This window comes from Phalacrocorax aristotelis, chromosome 15, assembly GCF_949628215.1.
Source record: "Phalacrocorax aristotelis chromosome 15, bGulAri2.1, whole genome shotgun sequence".
In the NCBI taxonomy this organism is placed as follows: domain Eukaryota; kingdom Metazoa; phylum Chordata; class Aves; order Suliformes; family Phalacrocoracidae; genus Phalacrocorax; species Phalacrocorax aristotelis.
Window position 1 is genome coordinate 14,107,806 of NC_134290.1, and position 18,826 is coordinate 14,126,631.

An 18,826-nucleotide genomic window follows, 5' to 3' on the forward strand; every position below is an offset into this window, starting at 1 on the left:
GATAAACACAAATGCCCATTTATCACTTTTTCATTCAGTCTTACGATCTTGTATAATTCTATTGAAAGAAATGTAACGCAAAAATGAAATAAGAAATGCGTGAATTGGACTCTGTCAGAAATCGTATAAGTCAGGGCTACATCAAGGAGGAGGAGATTTATTTTTGAGCACTGACTTCACGTCCTTAGAGACAAAAAACATACTCTGGACAACAGATAAAAGCTACTAAGCAGACATCGCGTGTGCTGCAAGGACACGCAACTCCCTCATCGCGTCTGAAGGCATCGGCTCCCAAAACATGGAAAATCGCTGTTGAGCAGCACCCTCAAAAACCCAGCAGCTTGTTACATCATGCTTTCCTAGACTGAAACATAGGTTTTGCCTGCTCAGCTCGCTCAGCTTGCATGCAACAGCTGAGAGCGCCCATTTTTAGTGGTGGTCATGCGCAAACCGCGGCCGCCACGAACAACACAGCACGTGTCCCCCTCCCAGCGTACGCTTGTGCCGTTTGGGCTATGCTCTAGGCACGTGTGGGAGCATTACTTGGAGATTTCACCCCCAGGAGTAACTGGTATATTGCAAAGCCAACCAGCATTGTTCAGTGTATCCGATGGACTAGCTGGGAAAGGCACCATCCAAGCTACAACAGTGCTACAACGCGTAACCTGGAACGTTTGACTCTACTGTTTGGAACAGTGAAAAATGAGCAATTTTGAGAAGGACATGTCATACAAAGTCACTGGATTTTTAAAAAGAAGTATGACATGGGTCAAAACATCAGCGCGTTTTGTGTGACATCACAAAAGTGAAACAATTCAAAGGCAAAATTGACTCCATTACATTTGCCTTGCCAATAGCAAGGAGTATCTGACTCATCAGAAGATGATTTTATCCAGCCTCTCCAGAAAGGTGGACATGAACATGTCCGGTACCCCTCAGGATGATTTAGGACGCTGTGGGAACACCCAGGGCAATGGAGACCCATTTTGCTCGGCAGCAAGGGGCACCGGGCTTCCTTTGGAAGTATATGAGTGATTGCAGTTAAAGACAGAGGAGAGCAAAAACCTGGTTCAGTGTTAAGGTGAACGCAGTATTTATAGTAACAGTGGCGGCAGTGGATCAGCTCCCTTACTGCCAAAGCGGCAGGGAACAGCGGTTCAGAAATAGGAGAGATGACAGCAGCAGAAGGATATGATTATTACGGTGGAGGGGCTTGGTTTGATGGACTGGAGGACAGGAAGCCCTCCTTAATGCCTAAAGCAGAATAACAAAGTGAGAAGATAACTCCGTTGAAGACCCAGCCGTGAGTAAGACTGCCTCTAGGACAAAACACAAGAGCACAAAAGACAGAATGAAACAGGAGAATAGGGAACGCCTAGAGGAGAATCTCCGTTGTGCAGAGAATGAAACTACACCTTAGACATACTGGATAGGAAGATGATCAGCCAAAGGGGAGGCTGAAAAATACGCCAAGGAATGCCATAAAACCTATAGCTTTCTTGATCCACGTGGCACGGACAGAGAGCATTAACCTTCTTTTTTTTGTTTCTGGTGTTTTTTTTATTTATTATTGCTTGTATTGCTTTGTTTCCATTGCAATATATAACAATAAACTAATAATTTCTATGCCCGATGAGCATTCCTGTCTGACTTCTGTAAGCACAGACATCTCCAGATGTGGACAGAGACTTCATGTACCCACATACCACACACACACATGCACACACACATATACACCACACACAAACTTGGAAAAAGGTTAGATTGTGTTGTTAAACCGCATTTAGGATCCTTCATGACACGTCAGGATCTTACTGCGCTAGAGACTTACCAACACAACCCAAAGCAAGAGCTCCAAGCATAACAGAAGATGAACAAATGGAGGATTTACAAGGAAGAAAAGACGCTACTGATGGACAAAAAATATAATTTTAGCAAATATGCACTCTGGCTGTGGTCAGTTTTTCCTGGCATCACAGCAAAGGACAGCTTGAAAAGCATGATTTGAAAGAAACTAACAGTAAAGCTCTATGGATTTTCAACAGAAAGCTTTTCTAATTCATCTTAGAAATCACAGGTCCTACTTCCCTCCACATATAGTCCAGGTTTGCTATAACAGCAGCTCTGTGTATACATCTATATACACATACCTATATATATATATGTACGTAAGGCAGAACACAGCTGTGTGTCCAGTTCTACCTCTCCCTGCAAACGATCGAACTGGGGTCATGATTTGCAAAAAAAAAAAGGACATTCTCACTCTACATTTGAAAGGTAAATAATGACTCTGACCTACTGTTCTGACCCAAGACAGTGCAGGCTGTCCCTTATCCATCACTTACTCTGGTAGCATACAAAGCAGTACAAGCCGGGGAGTAAATTAAGCACTTTCTGCAGTGTACAGAATATGGACTGCTCTAGTGAATGACTACTCCTTGATAAGATAAGGTTAATCAATAAAGATAATTAGACACTTCTAGTTAATATGTCTATGTCACTGGAAAAAACCCACATAAAGTCATGCCATCCCCTACTGAAATACAAACAATCACTGGAACAAATCCAGCTGGTATAAAAATGATCTAACTGTACGGAATTTTAAAACTCAGATTAAAGACACTGTATGGTTTGCTCCAACCTGAACATTTCTGCATATCAGAGGAAATCGCATACTACCTTATCTCCCACAGCCTGAGCCACGAGGTTAAACCTCTGTGTTCACCCAGAGCCATCCTGATTTTAGAGGATCTTTGAGCAACTTGTGGAGCGAGTCAATTTGTCAAATCCCTAGAGCTGGCAGCTGGCGTCTTGGCAAAACTGGCTGAGACAAAACCCAGCTCTGTTTTGGGCACAAGGGTCCAGCCACAAAAAAAAAAAAACCACCACAAAAAAGCGTCTTTACAAGACTAGAGCCTTCTTCACTATTTCTGAGCCATCTCTACACAGCAAGTACAAGACTGGAGGCTGATTAACCTCACCCCAACCCCATAACCTCTGCCCACTCAGGCTTCCTTTAATGCAAAAGGAAATTTAAGGAGGGGCAGTTTGTCCGGAGCACAAACACGTTCAGAGGTGCCCGCATTGCCTCCTCAGAGAATTTTTTCTTTCCAGTTGCTTCTGTGGCACCTACAGCTTTTATTTTTAATTCCTGTGAGTCTCAGATCACTTCTCAGCTCTGAACAGGGAGGGCAAGATAAACCTCTCCAGCCAACAACAAGAAATCTATAGTGATGGACAACCTGCAGATCATCTAACTAATCTCCACTTGTCCCATTTTAACCGAAGCTTTTCACAAACAAGTATCGATCCATTGTTCCACAGTCACAAATCCTCAAGTAATTCTCTCTGAAAAGAAGCGCTTCTTTTTGTGAGGGGAGGGGAAGCTTTCCTTTAACCAGGAGAGAGGGAGATAGAGAAAAAAAATCTTTCTGCAGCACCAGCAGCAGCTCAGAGCCTCTGCCCGCAGAGCAGGAGCTCTCTCTCGCGAAGCCATACAAGCATATCTTTTGCTTCCACTTCCCCTCGTTAACTTTTTAACCCCAAATAAGATTTCGATACACCAAAGTTTTCGTATGGGCTCTGAACCTCAATCTTACTTTTCCTATAGTTGTGCTCTTGAGCGCACTCTGCTTCCCTTGCTCACGCAGCACCTTTCCACTGGGACCGCGCTATAAGCCTTTCCTGACTTTCACTTCTGTACAGTTATTCCTCTCCCTTGCTTCAAAACGAAGGCAACAGCCCGTACTGTGACTCCCTTTGAGCTGCCATCCTCTTATTTTTGCAGGTCCTGATATGCAGCCACATACAGCAGTAGCTGGCCAGATTTCCAGGGGTGGTTTTTGTCATTGCCTAGTAGAATAACTAAGTCTAGCTTTTCATAAGTAAAAGATAGTATCAGCTTTAATGGAAGGCAGGAAAACAACAAAGAACAACCAAAACCAAGCAAGAACCTTTGCCAGAGAAAGCTTTTACAGGGAGCAACTACTTTACTTTTCCCCTTCACCATTTGAACCGTAGCTCTGTTTCTTTTCTACCAGCACATCTCAGCATGTCCACAGTGACGTTATTTTCACAAAAGTGGTTGCATTTAAAAAAAAAACGTAAAAACCCCAACCTACTAAAAAAAAAAAACCCCAAGTGTTAAGCTGGGGGTGGAGCCGCGTAACCATTGTGAGATGATGAACGCAGCCCGGTGTAAATATTTGGAGAACTACAAGAACTAAAAACCTGACGTGATGGGAAGAAAACCAGCACAGCTGGGCCACCAAGCCAGCCCTTATGATGGAAACCACACCAAGGTGTTCCGCATCACTACGGGGTCTCACCAGTTTGTACCAGAACGGTCCTCTGGTTCAATGGGAAAGGGGTTGGAGAAGCCCAGGCAGGACAATGCCTAGAGTTTATCATCACAACACAGTATAAACAGGAGAAAAGAGGGGCGGGAGATGAGCCCAACCCCTCTATTTGATTTTATTAAACAAAAGAAAATTTTGGCTAAGAACCCCAAAGACACAACAACAACAACAAACCCCACTCTTCAATTTTCTTGCACATCGCTTCAGAAATTAAACTTATCCAGTATCTGGCCCCTACTTAGAGGAACTCAAAAGATCTCTGTTGCCTTTTCAAATTTAAGTTGTGTTAGCAGCTGGGTCCCTCACTGGAAATTACAGGTCTTCAACCAGGGGCTGGTGGGGGAGACACAGTTGTTTGCATTCCAAACAGGGAAAGGAGATGATCGCCATCGGATCCTGAAGACAATGAATTAAGTATTTTTTCAGGTGAGCAGACATTTACAGAATAAGTCCAGAATAAGTCGGGATTGCTCAGTTCCTGCCATTTTTAGCATTATTTTTTGTTTGTTCTGACTCCACATTCTGAGGTCAGAGACAATTTCAATCAAAATGCCCGATCTTCCAAAGATTATTCCATATCCTCGTGTCACCCAGAAAAGTAGTTTAATTGTTTTCATTATCTTTGAAGGTTTATTATTCTAATTATCCGTGTGCTTTTATTATCCTAAATATTGATCTTTCCTTCTAATTAAGCCTATAATTAAGGCAGGAAGGTGTCGAGTCTGTTCGTAACACATGGCGACCAAGAGAGCGTAAAGCAAACTAACCCCTTGATGCCACAGAGGGAGATGGAATCAAACATCTGAAAAACTTCTAAACCTCTGCATTTTCTTTCTAGAATGTGAGACACTGAATTTTATGATAGTTGCAGTTTCCACAAGCAACCAAGGACTTCGCGTTCTGTACTTGAGCTGAACTTCGCACAGTGCTCTCCTGGCGCAGGACTCACGCGTGTGTCACGGCAATACAAAGGATCCGCAAACAAATGATTCCCTTCCGCGCCTCGCTGGACTTTTCTGCTTCAGCGCTGAAGAAGTTATCATAGCATGTCATATTTCATTTGGAAAAAATCTATTTTGCATGGTTTCTTCTACAATTTGCATGCGCTTTGCTTGCTTTTCACATGCAGCGGGCATCTGCACTAAAGCAAGAACACAGGCAGTAACAGGTAACGTTCAGTGACGTGCAGTACAGCTGTCTTTCTGTTCAAACTCAGCCTTGTTCCCACTGAACAAAGGCTTCGATGCTAGACACCAGCCGAAGTAATGCTGAACTCACAGCATTAATGTATTTCGTAACCCTTTCCCAAAAAAAAGTAACGTATAAACATAGACTATGAACAATTCCGTGGCAAATACACGATTAGCTCTTGATGATGTACGATAATGTTTTTCTCTTGCATTTTCTTCACAAAAAAAACCCTGCTAAATAGGTCTGCGGTAACATAGATGAAGGTGATGATGCTACAGAGCAAACAATTAGGCTTTCTTAACAAATTCCTCCGGCCAGTAAATTACACCACAGGCCTGAATTTTGAAACCTTTCTCCTTTTTGTTATTTGGAGTAACATTCCAGGATGGCATCGGGCTCCCTGTGTATTGTTTGGAATGGGATTGCGTAGGCAAAACTAAAAACAGAAGTCAGGATAACCATCCTTATTCTAGAGTGGGTATAAGAACACTGAAAACAGTTCAAACCAACATACAGGCTCCTGTGTCTCGTCTTCTAATGCACGTTTGTGATTTTGGACAAAGACACGTAGGCCTTCAACAGAAATAAAAGTCCTATTATGTATTTTCCATCCTGGGTGGGGGGAATGAAAGGGGTTCTTTTGCAGCTGCCTGAGCGAGCCCTGGTAGAGTGAGGCGTTGCACCAAATAGAGCAAATCTGTTCTTACAGACAGAAGAAACTGCTAATTATTTTTACACTCTTCACACTTTCTGATTAGCAAGAAGCAGCACTGCCACAACTGCTGCGGCAAGACGGCCTTGGCTGGCTTCTGCAGGGGATCTTCGGAACTGCGTTACTGTGTCTAGAGCAGGACATGCTACGATGTCCTATTAATAACACAGCATATGAAATTCTGACAGTCCCAGTGGCTTTATTTGTAAAGTACGCGAAAATCCCTTAGTCAGAGATGGAGAAGCATCCAGTATCAAGCTGAGTTCTGCTGACAAAACATTATCATGACACCTGAAGAAGTACAAATGGTCATTTAATTCCTGAGGAGGTCTATTCCAAGCATCTCTGCAAAAACTAAAGAAATTTCTGACTCGAATTCTAGGGTGTATCTCAGAATGGCAGCCTGGCCAGACACTACCACTTCTCATCTTCCAGTTCACCTTCAGATTCAGCTGACTGTCCACAGACTATACCGGGAAATTCAAAGGGGCCCTCTACATTGTAACTGCTTTATCACCTCCTCGAGTATCTCTGTGCTGCCCAACTGACACAACCGTCAACTCATTTTTAAGATTGAATCTTAAAAGCAGATGCACAACTTCAAAACCTCCTGGTCTATCACATATGGAGATGCCATCTGATTTGTTACTGCTCCAGCAAGACCAAGTCACTCGGCTCTTTCCTTCAAGGTCTACTGAATGCCAAGGCAAAATGAACTTGGTGAGCGAGACGGGAGGAAGCTCAGATTTGCTTTTCATTCTGCCATGACTAAGAGTATGAATAGGCAATGGATGCTTGTTCTTAAGTACCACATAATGTTAAGCATAAGTAGTGCACATAAAAGACAAGTGTAGCTGAACGGATGAATCACTAGCACAGTAACCAGCACGTTCCTTTATTTTTCATTAAGAAGCCTGAAGTGCCGACCCTCTCCTCCTAATGCCATCTGTGCACAGCCGACAGTTCTTCAGGAACAAGAACATGTTTACTTACCACCCTGGTTTTCTTCCCTCAGTTTTGCTCTGCATCAGAAGTGGACAGGTAAATGAAAGTAGCCGCTGAAATGTTCTACCCCTTCAGATAAAGAAAGCACTCAAGCTTTAGATGGGCCCTGGATTACACAGCCTGAATGTGCATATGTAAAAGTTCAGGTGCAGGTTTTTGTGAACAATGGACTGGAGAAGTGACTGAGGCACGAAGCGATTACTATAACTGGTAGAGAAAAGTTCTGTAGATCAGGGTCCCAAAGGAAAAAAAAAAGGCCTATGGGGTGCTTTAAAACTTGGTGTTTAGCTATGCACTTCATTCAGAAAGATGGTACAAACATTTCTGTGGCCTTTCTGCTGCCAGGTCCAGCCACAAAGCAAAACTGCAGAAAGTGTATGTTTCACGATATTTCTAGACTTGGTTTGCCCATCATCACTAAAAAGCCAGCAAGAACGACTCAAAAGAGCTCCCTTGTAGCAAAGAAAAGGAAGGTCTCATACAGAAGAACCTAAATCAAAATCATGGCTATCACAAGTCAATTAGCAGCTTCAGGATGCGATAGTTACGTGAGCTACCCTTCTCCCTGCTTCCGCAGTCACGCATAGGTAATGCTCACTTCACCCTTACTTCATCTCGTTTATCAGGACTAAGCTTTTCAGGCCAATGACCGTGCTACTAAATGACCCTGTGGCTCCCACAACACAAACAGAAGCCTGTGTTTGCTACTGTAGGAGAAACAAGAGCAAATATAAAATGATCACGAGGGGACATCAGGCAAAAGAACCCTATTCAGATATTTTAAGGCCATTATCTTAAATATGTAATAGCTTTCAAGCTCGTATAGATCTTTATATCAGCAAATCTTAACTCTGGGTAAAGATATCAGGATATAACGTATTTAGACCCCTCTACGTGCCAAGTTCCACATCTTTGACAGAACTTGTAGAAGGCCTCTGAATATAATACAGTCTAGATAAGAGCATTTGTCAATGGCCTCAAGCCATTCATAGGAGCAAATGGTCATAACCTGACAAGGCTTCCCAGATAGCGAAATGAAGTCTTAATAACAAGCCTAAGATACAAGTCCTCTGATAAACCGAAGGATAACGTGAAAGCCACACTGCTGCTGTCAAAGCAGCATAGCTCTGAGAAACTTCCAGTGCTAAAACATGAGTCACGCTGACTTCCCGCTTGCAGAAAGCATCTTGGGTGATGCAGAATCTGCTAAGACTACAAATCACCTGTCAGAGGTGGCGCTGCTGGTGCTTCAGGAAAGGTATTCAAAGGAAACTCTGTATCTACAGGTCTGGAAGGTATTTTCTTCTCTGTTGGTGTTATTAATACATAGAGTTTAAACAATATTAAAGTACCTACTCTGCATAGGCAAGGGTCTGCTCTTTTACTGAATCTCTCCCATGCTGCACTAAGAACTTGTATTTGCCCACAGTTTATATTTGAGAAAGGCATCTGGCTGCAGCTAGAGACTGCTGGAGATGGGGAAGCCATCGCTTCCTTCGGGACCTTGTGAAACCCTGGGTGTCTTTGCCTTGTGCAGACAGCCTCAGTAGCAATGCTGCCTCGGGATACATTATGTAATTAAACAAATGAACCCACGCTTTGTTTTGTCCACTGAACACGTGGGGGTCATTTTCAGTGCTCTCAGAGGCGTCCATCACCCCAGGGGATTGCAATACCAAGTCTGTACTGCTCCGGTTCCGCTATTTTTGCCACTAAAGGAGCCATTCTGAGATCAGAAGTAAGTCCATGAAGGTTAGATCACACCAATATAAAGCACACAAGACGGTACCCTTTTACTCGGGTTACTCCTCTAACATGCTGAGAAAGAAAACTTATGGCGAAGAGCGGATACGAATCAGCACAGAGCTTGTCATTGACAAGAAACTGGCAGATCATTGGCCTGGTCACCCAAAGACGTATCAAAGTCTCACCAAGGAAATCTAATTGTAGCGCGATTAATGCCAGTCATTTGCTCTTTGCCAATCCACCCCCACATGCTTCCAAGGATGGTGTTTTTCCGCCCTGGCATCTATAATATAGTTAATGCTGTGTGGCTAAAAGGCAGAAGTAGAAACGAAAGAAAGGGTGCCTAATGCCAGATGAAACAGAAGAATGTACGGTATAAGTTGCGTATGAAACGGAGATTGCAGTTAGCAATCTGTGATTCTGCCTCACTACGGCTCCCCAGGTCAGAACACACTCATATTGCTACAGTCTTGAAGAAAGCATTTCTTTGCTATTGCAAGAGCATATGAAGCAAAAAACCTCCAAATAATCCTACCCCGAAAACGTGCATCAATTCGTGGCCAACGCAAGAGGGCCCCACTACACGTTGATTTTACTACAGTGAAGACTACAGCAAGAAAACTGCCCCACACCTACATTCAGTAGGAATATTTTTCTGACCGCTACATGCACCTGCAGTGAAAAGATTCCTTTAATTCAAACTGAAGTCGAGGAGTTATAACACCGCACGTTTTTTCACATCTTCGCTCAGTGAGGGGCACTTCCATCATTTCGCTTGTGCTCCGTAGCCACGCTCTCTGCGCAGAGCCCTACAGAGATCAACAGGCAGAATTCTCACCTTTACTGAGCAAGAAAACATGAGGATATGGGCATCAAAGAGGCCACAAAAAGAAAGACGGGAGGATTCGGTTCTTCAGGACTGATGCGCCAAATTGATTTTCACACCACTCAGAGCATTAGCTTGGGTCTGACTTTTCACGAAGGCCTTGGTCCAGCGAGACCATGACCAAAAGCTGAAGTAATGATGGGATTATTGACACCTCTGAAGTAAGGCAAGGGCTTTTCTGAAATAGCAAGAACACACACACCCCTCCCTCCCTCCCCCCCCTCAAAAAAAAAAATAAAAAAACAACCTGAAAAACCCCCAAAACCACACATTTGCAGCTAGGACAGGGGAGGTGATGAAAACCTCTATTACCTTCAGCGCCTTCTTTTTTCTATCTTCAGGTTTTAAATGCACAAGAACCTCAGAGGGATGCTACTCATTTTCTGTATCCGTTCTTTCTGAACATGGCTGTGCGTTTCTTTTTTTTAAAACAATTTAGAATATTCTTAACGTGAAACGTTTAATGTCTGTTGCACAAATGCGTAATAAAATTCAGCCCTGCGGCTCTTTTGCTGTCAAGCTAAACAGGACCCGTTTGAAATAAACGTGCAGCTTTAAAATGTCTTCATCTGAATGTTCCTGTCTTTGAAGGGAGGAATCCTCTTCTCCATCCCTGTTGCTTTGCAGGGGACAGGAAGGGAGCAGTAGGAGGGAATATTTCAGCTTCGGTTTTGTTTTGCCAACCCAGGGTTTTGGATGGCAGAGCTGTACCCGACTGCATCGAAGAAAAGGAATCCTTCCTTAGAGGCATTGATTTTAGCAGGTATCAGAAGTATGCACAAATAGAAGAAAAGCGTCCCCGGACATTTTCAATGGAAGGAAAACAAAGGGATCGAGATACGGTACAAGGGGTAACTACTGCTAAGAGATGTCTGTTCCTTACCTAGATCTCTCATCGCTCGGGGCCAGTTTACTACCATATACAAACATACAGGAATTATTAGTGGTTGAAGGGGGCCCTCCACACCAGCACTGAGAACCCAGGTGTCCTCTACCCCCAGGAGGGGCAGCCCCTCGGTGGACAGCGAGGGCTGCCTGGCTTTACTGTCTACCCTTCACCATTGATTACTTCAGATCAAGCTCTAGACTGGTCCCCACAGACTGAACACCCCTTAGCTGTTGTCTTCCAGTTCAGTTCCGGGTGAATTAAAGTACAGTACGTGGCAGTGACTGGGAGGTCATACCGCAGAAGTTCCTGATCCAACCTAAAACAGTGGTGTAGATGCAGCCATAACTACCCAAGAATATCAGGCCAAACGCTGTGTTGCAATCAATTATTCTCCTGTCAAACATAAAGGAGTTGCAATTCTTACTAGCTCCAAAGCTGAGCAAGCTTTGTTAATGTTAAGACAGGAGTCAACAAACTGTTTTATCATTACACATAGTGTTTCAAACTGTGTTCCTAACAGGTGAGTGAGGCTTTAGTCTTTGAAGAGAGCTGTGAATTTTAAGCCTTGTTCAGCTGTCGCCCTTGGAGAAAACCAGCGGCAGTCAGCAGAGTTTGCTTTCTGGGGATTTTTTCCCCTACCTTCTCTAAATCTGTAAGCAATTTTTAGGCTAAGGAAGGTGTCATTAGCTTTCAGGGTGGCATTTCTGGAAGGCAGAATTATCAGAATGCTCACTTTGTGATGGCCTCTGTTCCAGCACTGGCATAGGTATGGGAATAGAGAGAGATGCATTTAATCTACCGATTCTCTGTTGTCTCCTCCACAGGGAAGCTGAACTGCAAATCCAGCAGCTGCACTACACAATGTCCAGAAGAGAGACCTCCACTATCTGAAGAGTCAAGCGTCTTTTTACTTTGAAAGAGAAAAATATCTGATTATAAAAGCACACGCTGCAAGTAATATTGGATTTAACGGGTTTTGTGGTTAAGCATGTACATGCAGCTTCGCAGGTGGAGAAAGACTTAAATGGCACACTTAGAGAAAGTTCTTAGCCTTCAGTTTGTTAAATGTGTAGCTAGGGAGTTTTAAACACAAAGAGGGAGAGAGAAGGATGTCATTCACACAAGAACTTCAGCCTCACTCTTACAACAGTGAGCTTGCAAACAAAGCCTACGTCTAATGGATTTTGGAACAGCAAAAAAACCAGACAAAACTACAGCCAGAATAAACATTTCTTCCAAATGGATCATGATATAAAAACACTAATCTACGTTTCTAATTAATTTTCTAAAACAAATTATAATCACATTTCTAATAATTAGCATTTCTGGTTTGCAAGCACATATTAGCCATTTCCTTCTTGCACAGCACGAGAATAAAAGCTGAGAGCAGAAAATAAGTCAATAAAACCAAAAAGCCCTCAAAGCTGCAAAATAGAGAATAAGGAGGACAATGGTAACTTCCCGTGATGTGTAAAGCCCTACGGGGCTTCTGAGATTTAATTGGGTATCAAAGATTCCTACACCACCAGTTATCATCAATTACGTAGTGCCTTGCATCCTTCTTGTATCTGGGGCCACTCCTGTGGTATTCCTGCAAACTGAAGCTATACCTGAGCTTTCAGCAACGGGTTTGTGTCACCCCTCTCCTTGCGAGGACATAACGTGAGCCCCCCTCACGCCGGCCTCAGAGCCCTGATGCACAGACTGCTGTGGAAATGATCATTGCTCAGATGAGAAATACAAAGTTAACGTCAGAAAGACATGTTATTAATCTAATTTACCTCCAGAATGTGCTCCAGGGTGTTGGGAAGATGTGGGAAGGTGTAAAGCTCTGGGCAAAACCATTCTGTGGAGCGACGTGGCTGTTTTAATGGAAAATTTTTCATAACCCATCTTTCCTTGGTTATAGACTTATTAAATGGACCCAGAATACTACGCAGTGCTCTTTATTTGAGTTTCTTCAGCACCAGGTGCCTCAGCTGAAGCACTGGTAAAAACATAGTTGTTGTTAAATAAGAGAGGAAGTTAAGCCCTCTGAAAAGCACTCGCAAGGTAGCTCCATGTCTGTGCTACTGGTCTGGTATCGGGTGCAACGTCTCAGTGATGTACAACCCTACGTTTCATCTCTGCAGCAACCGCTCGCTGTTAAAGCCACATATGCCCCGAGTCACTCAGCTGACTGGAGAGGAGTTATCTTTGAGAACATCCAGTATCAGAATGAGGTTTTCTCGTTCCTCTTGGCTTAGGCATCACTGCACAAGAATTCCTTATTTTAAAATATCCCACATTTTTCAGCCAGCAGGTTGTACTGGTAACCTTCAGTCGAGTTCAGCTGTGACAGGTTGTCCTGGTTTTGGCTGGGAGAGAGTTAATTTTTCTCCTAGTAGCCGGTACAGTGCTGTGTTTTGGATTTAGCATGAGAATAATGTTAATAGCACGCTGATGTTGTAGTTGTTGCTAGGTAGTGCTTACACTAGTCAAGGACTTTACAGCTTCTCGTGCTCTGCCAGCGAGAAGCTGGGAGGGGCACAGCCAGGACAGCTGACAAACTGGCCAAAGGGGTATCCCATACCATATGGTGTCGTGTTTGGTCTATAAACTGGGGGGGAACTGGCTGGGGGGGCGATGACCTCTGCTCAGGAACTGGCTGGGCATCGGTTGGCAGGTGGTGAGCAACTGCATTGTGCATCGCTTATTTGGTATATTTATCATTTTTACCGTCATTATTATTTTCCCTTCTTTTCTGTCCTATTAAACTGCCTGTATCTCAACCCAGGAATTTTACTTGGGGCAGGGAGTGAGCGGGTGTTTAGCTGCCTGCTGGGTTAAACCACAGCACCAATGCAGAAATAAAAAATACATTTCTCCTTGCAAGAAGCCCACAATGCTGCGTTTACATTAACAAAGGCCATATTCATTGAGAGACGGTATGGTCTAAACGATCCAGCACACCACAGCTATTACAGAGACCTTATTTCATCCCCTCCTGGCTCTTTTCCCAGTACATAAGATTCTGGAGCGAGACACTTGCCTCTGAGCATTTGACGGCTGTCACAGAGCACGGTCCAAGGTGTTTCCTTTGCCCTTTGTGACAGCGATGAACTTTAAGTGCTCACGCTGTTCAGCACAGCCTGATCCCTTTGCATGTAGGCATTTTGCAACTGCTCAAGCTCCAAAGTCGTCAGAGGTATCTGTATGCAACCACAATGCTGCAGTCACCATGCCCTCGTAATTTAAGGCCTTGGGTGGAAGGCTACCATTACCTAATCCTTCTTGCTTAGTTACAAAGTCCTAATGTAGAATAACATCAAATTTCAATGCCTGCCCCTAATATTCCCTCTACTTTTTATTCTGCTGTTTTTTCTATCCACACTTTTACCTCTTTTTATTTTTTTTAATAGGAAAGTGTTTAAATAGCTCTTTCACCTATTGATTAGGCCAGTACTCGAAGAAGGGAGGTGATTGATGAATATACCTGTTCATTTAAAGTAGGTCTGAGGCAGCAGTGAAATTAGTTGCTGACTTAAGTAATTTAGCTGCAAAATTATGCCCATGTAAGTAGCAAATAGAGTATTTCTGCTGTGCAGTCAGAAAGCCAACTTCTGATGCTCACAACGAAAAAGAAGAAATTCTGCGCGTGAGTTTTTTATAGCAACTTGGACAGATCAGTGACCATCTGGTGGATTCCTGCAGGAAGCCCGTAGAGCTAAGGGTTGAAAAACCACTGCTTTTTAGCCTGTGATAAATCATCCCATGTAGGATTTGCGCTGTTATGTACTGACTGAGGAAATGACGCTTTCCCCTTTCCAAGCACACATCGAGGCTACAAAGAATTACAGTGCTGTACACCTATAGTGAAACCTGCTCTGAACACCTTGACACATTGATAAGACAGAAGCTGCCTTTGAAGGACTTAAAAAAAAAATATATCTCTGGCTTGATTTTGCTGAGTTTCTAATGGAGGTACAGCAGAAATGCTATCAAAGTTTTGGTAACAGCTTTAGGCAGGCAGCTGCCTAAGCAAATTCAGATATCTCAAAAGGACAGAAAGGCAAACATGCGGCTTGGCTCTATGGAAAGGAAGGCTGGCCCCACGTTTACAGACCCCTCTACTTTTCTACAGAGCAACTAGGCCCCTGAGGTGAAATACTTGCCCTCCATTTATGGGGCAGGCATGCCATGCTGCTGGGGATGCGAGCGCGCTTTTTGGCAGCCCGCGCAGAACAGCTCCGCGTCTGTACCGCGATTTTACTACTGCAGCACCGACGCACCTTGTCAAGTACCCTCAGGCCAGACTCTGTATGAATAGTGAGCGAAACCTTCCCTGCACCCCAGAGGCCGGCAGCCAGCGGGGCAGGCTCACCAGGAGCCCAGTGACAAGCAGCAAGCCCTTTTCCCCCCTCTCACCGCTGCTCGGCACCTGCCAGACGCGGTGATGCGGCAGCGGCCACGGTGTCCTCTGCTCCTCCCTCGCAGCGCTCCCCCTGCCACCACCCTTCTCTGGATTTTATACAGCTGATTTATGCCAGAAAAAGCCTCAGCATAGATGCAGTTACAGCAGCAAGACAGCTTTTATCAGTGCCCTGTATTTTGCTGGAGGAACCAAACCTAGCTTCATGTCTACCGAGAAGTTTACCAATGCATTATAAACCCTCTTATTGGAGAAGCTTTCTGTGCCAATGAGGCACTTCAACTCCTATATCGTGTACCAGTTTTTAAGCATAGCCAGAGCAGCAAAGACCTTCTGGCACATCGAGACACCCAAAGACAAGTACACAGACCACGAGCAGACTGGAAAGCACATGGAAGCCCAAGCCAGCATAGTCCTGTCTTGCTTAGTGCTCTCAGAATTGCTTTACTGGGACAAACATTTCCAATTCCCCTTGCAATGAGGACAAAAGTTGTCTCTTCTGCACCAGACACAGCCATTTGCTTTGCAAGAACAGTATTCACAGCCTCCCAAGTACCCTTAGGTCTGGTGCTAAGGCGCGGGGGAATCCAGCAGCCCTTCCCAAGATCCAGGGCTTGATCAGCTCCCGTGCCCAGAGCCTGCGCATCCCTCTTATGAGCTTGTCAACAGGCAGAGGGGATTTTAAGTAAAGGCAAATGGTAGGTCTATAATAATAGATCTTAGCAGAATTAGGTAACAAAAGAAAAGTATAATTGCTGAGCTTCTCAGCAAGTTTTTGGAAGACTTCATTTAAACAGGACGGCTGGCCAAGTTTTCTTTAGGCGGCTATAAATATAAGAATCGAATATTATTATGAAAGAATAGTTAGGCAAAATGTTAAAGCAGAAACCTTGTTATGGAGTGGGTCTCACCTCTCAGCGCTTCAATTCTAAGTCTTACTAAGTTACTGTCACGCAGAAGAAAATGGCAAGTACAACAGCATAAAGACAAACAGCGGGTTATCCTCGCTGCAAAGCGCGGCCGAGGTGCCTCACCTGGCGTAGTCCGCGTTACAGTTACAGCAGCACCCACTGCAAAGCTGCCTCTGTGTCACCAGGCTGCACCTTCCAGATCCTGCGGTCCCAGCGCTCAGCGACTGGGCAAAGCTGGCCAGAAAGTTGCTCCACCATGAGAAATTCTGGAAAAAAGATGAGAGAGAGAGAGAGAGAGAGAGAGAGAGAGAGAGAGAAGACAACACATTGTTGTTCAAATTCAAAATTATTGTTACGTTTTCAAGAAAACAGAACAAATCAAGACCGAGTTTGGTTTTGACCCTCGCCACCAGGCCCATCCCCACCAAACACAGACTTCTGGTGGAATCAAAGGCAAGGGAGGCACTGCAGAGGAATGACTACATCAGCCCAAATTCTGGCAGCTCCGCGCAAGCGTTTAAGCTACTGCTTAGCCTGTAGGACTGGGAAAGCGCTGCCCTGAGAGCCTCACTGCTCCATGCACCGAGGGTTAACTCGGGGGTAGCTGGCACCAGCCGCTGCCAGCAGGGACACGAGGTGGGACCAGGGCTGTGACCCAAGAGAGCGGCTTTCACGTTCCCAACAGGCTGATACGTGCTATAGGAGTGCAATGAACGATGATTACAGCCTGCACGCTTCTCCTCCGGTTTTGTATCGCTTAGTGTTTGGGGCCCCTTTCCTCTGAATCAGACGCAAGTGGTCCGGCTCACATCTAGAATAAATATTTAAAACACCAAGGCAAAGATACCCTCCCTCTCCTTTCTTTGCCAGTCTCTATCTTCCAGCACTGCTAACAGCTCTGCTGTTTACAGAGCAGTGGCAAGGCGTGATTAGGGATGTAAAGTATTAAAAAAAAGAAAAAAAAGAAAAAGAGATGTGGGGAAAGGAAGGAGCAGATATCCTTGAGATCAGATGATTCCCCAAAATGTTTGATCCCTCACATCAAATGCAGCGTTTTTCCTCCCGCTGTGCGCGCACGCATCCGCGCCAGCTTACTGGCAGGTACCACGGTCCTTAGAATTCCTGATCACAGCCACAGGAGAATCATTGCAGAAGGGAACAAACGTTGTTCATTAAAAGGCAGCCTTGAGTTATTTTTTGCCAGTTTTCTTGCTTTAGGCTGATACTTTAGCGTTCGTTCAAACCACTGAAGCCTTATCAGGGACAGCACAGCATAGAACTTGAAATGGAAAGACACAGGCAGTCTGAGCTTCCTTAGAAAATATTAGACGGCAAACTTTGAAATGTCTTAATTTTAAACTTCTTTCTCTTCACAATTATCTCTACCTAAAAGCAAAGCGATGACAGAAAAGTGACCAAAAAAAAAAAAATAAAAAAAAAAAAGAAAAGAAACTAAAAAAGGGGAGGCAATTAAAAAACACTGGGAAGAAGAGATTACAGCCCCAGGGTTTCTATTCTGTCTTTTCATATATATAATTTTCCTAACCACAGAACAGGAAAATGATCTTCTATTAATCATATTAAGTTTAACCATCCATTAAAAGTATTTTAATATTACCTGTCTCACAAAACAGAAAAATCTCAGGCAGCCATATCATTTTCCTGATGCACCCACCTTCCTTCACAAAATAAAGTTTATATCAAAGGATATCTAGGAATAAACGAGGGTCTGTATCACTACCCTACTACCAAACTTTGGTAACGTGGATTTGCTAATGATGGAAATGTAATAGTAGGACCAAGATCTCCATCGGAGCACGCTGGGTTTTCTCCTTCCGCACTATTCGCAGGGTCTCAGCAGCCCTTAGCGAGAAGCAGAGCCCCTGATGAGTGCAATGTCGCGGCCGGGTACCTCACCCAGGGCTGGGGGTCCCTTTCTTGGTCGGCTTGTCAACCTTGATGTTGTCCTTGCCTGATCTGTGCCCGCAGAGTAGGGAAACCCACTTCCCTTATCGCATGTGGTGCGATTTCGAGATGCAAAGCTGTCTAAAACAGTGCTATAGAGCAAGTGCTCTCATACACTTGCTTGTTATCTAACGGAGCTCGCGTCGCACGGCAGCTCAGCGTCGGACTAATTCGACAGACTCTAAGAAGTGACGAAATCCAAGTCACCCTCATTATTTAACAGGCCTTGAGGTGCAAAATCATTGGCAGAAACTGCCAAAGGAATCTCATCTTTTAAACTATTATTCTGAACCCATTTGGGTTTTCAGGTAACCAAGAAACTCATCTTTATTCGTAGGCAATTTGTTTTACAGCTGCCTGTAATCTCCCAACTTCCAGACTGAAAAATCATTTAAAAACAAATGAGTTTCCCCACAGATAAAACTCAGAATCTCTCTGAGCTTTCAAGATAATAAAACTAAAAGGCAATGTTAAGTTGAAAGGGGAGATGAAAAACAGAGGAAACCAGAAAGTCCCATAAAGTTCAGAATTTAACCTTAAGGCTAGAAGAAACAGGCAGAGAGTAAATTCTTCATTTCCGTATGCCATTTTATGGAATTGGGGTGAGAGCAGCAGCAGAGCACGGTGCCCATATCTTGTTACCACTGTTCACATTTTCATGCGGCTTTGCGCACGCGTGCGCACTCCAGCCGGGCCTAGTGCCATCACGTATTATATATTCACAGCTTCACACTTTACAGCCAAGATTTTCA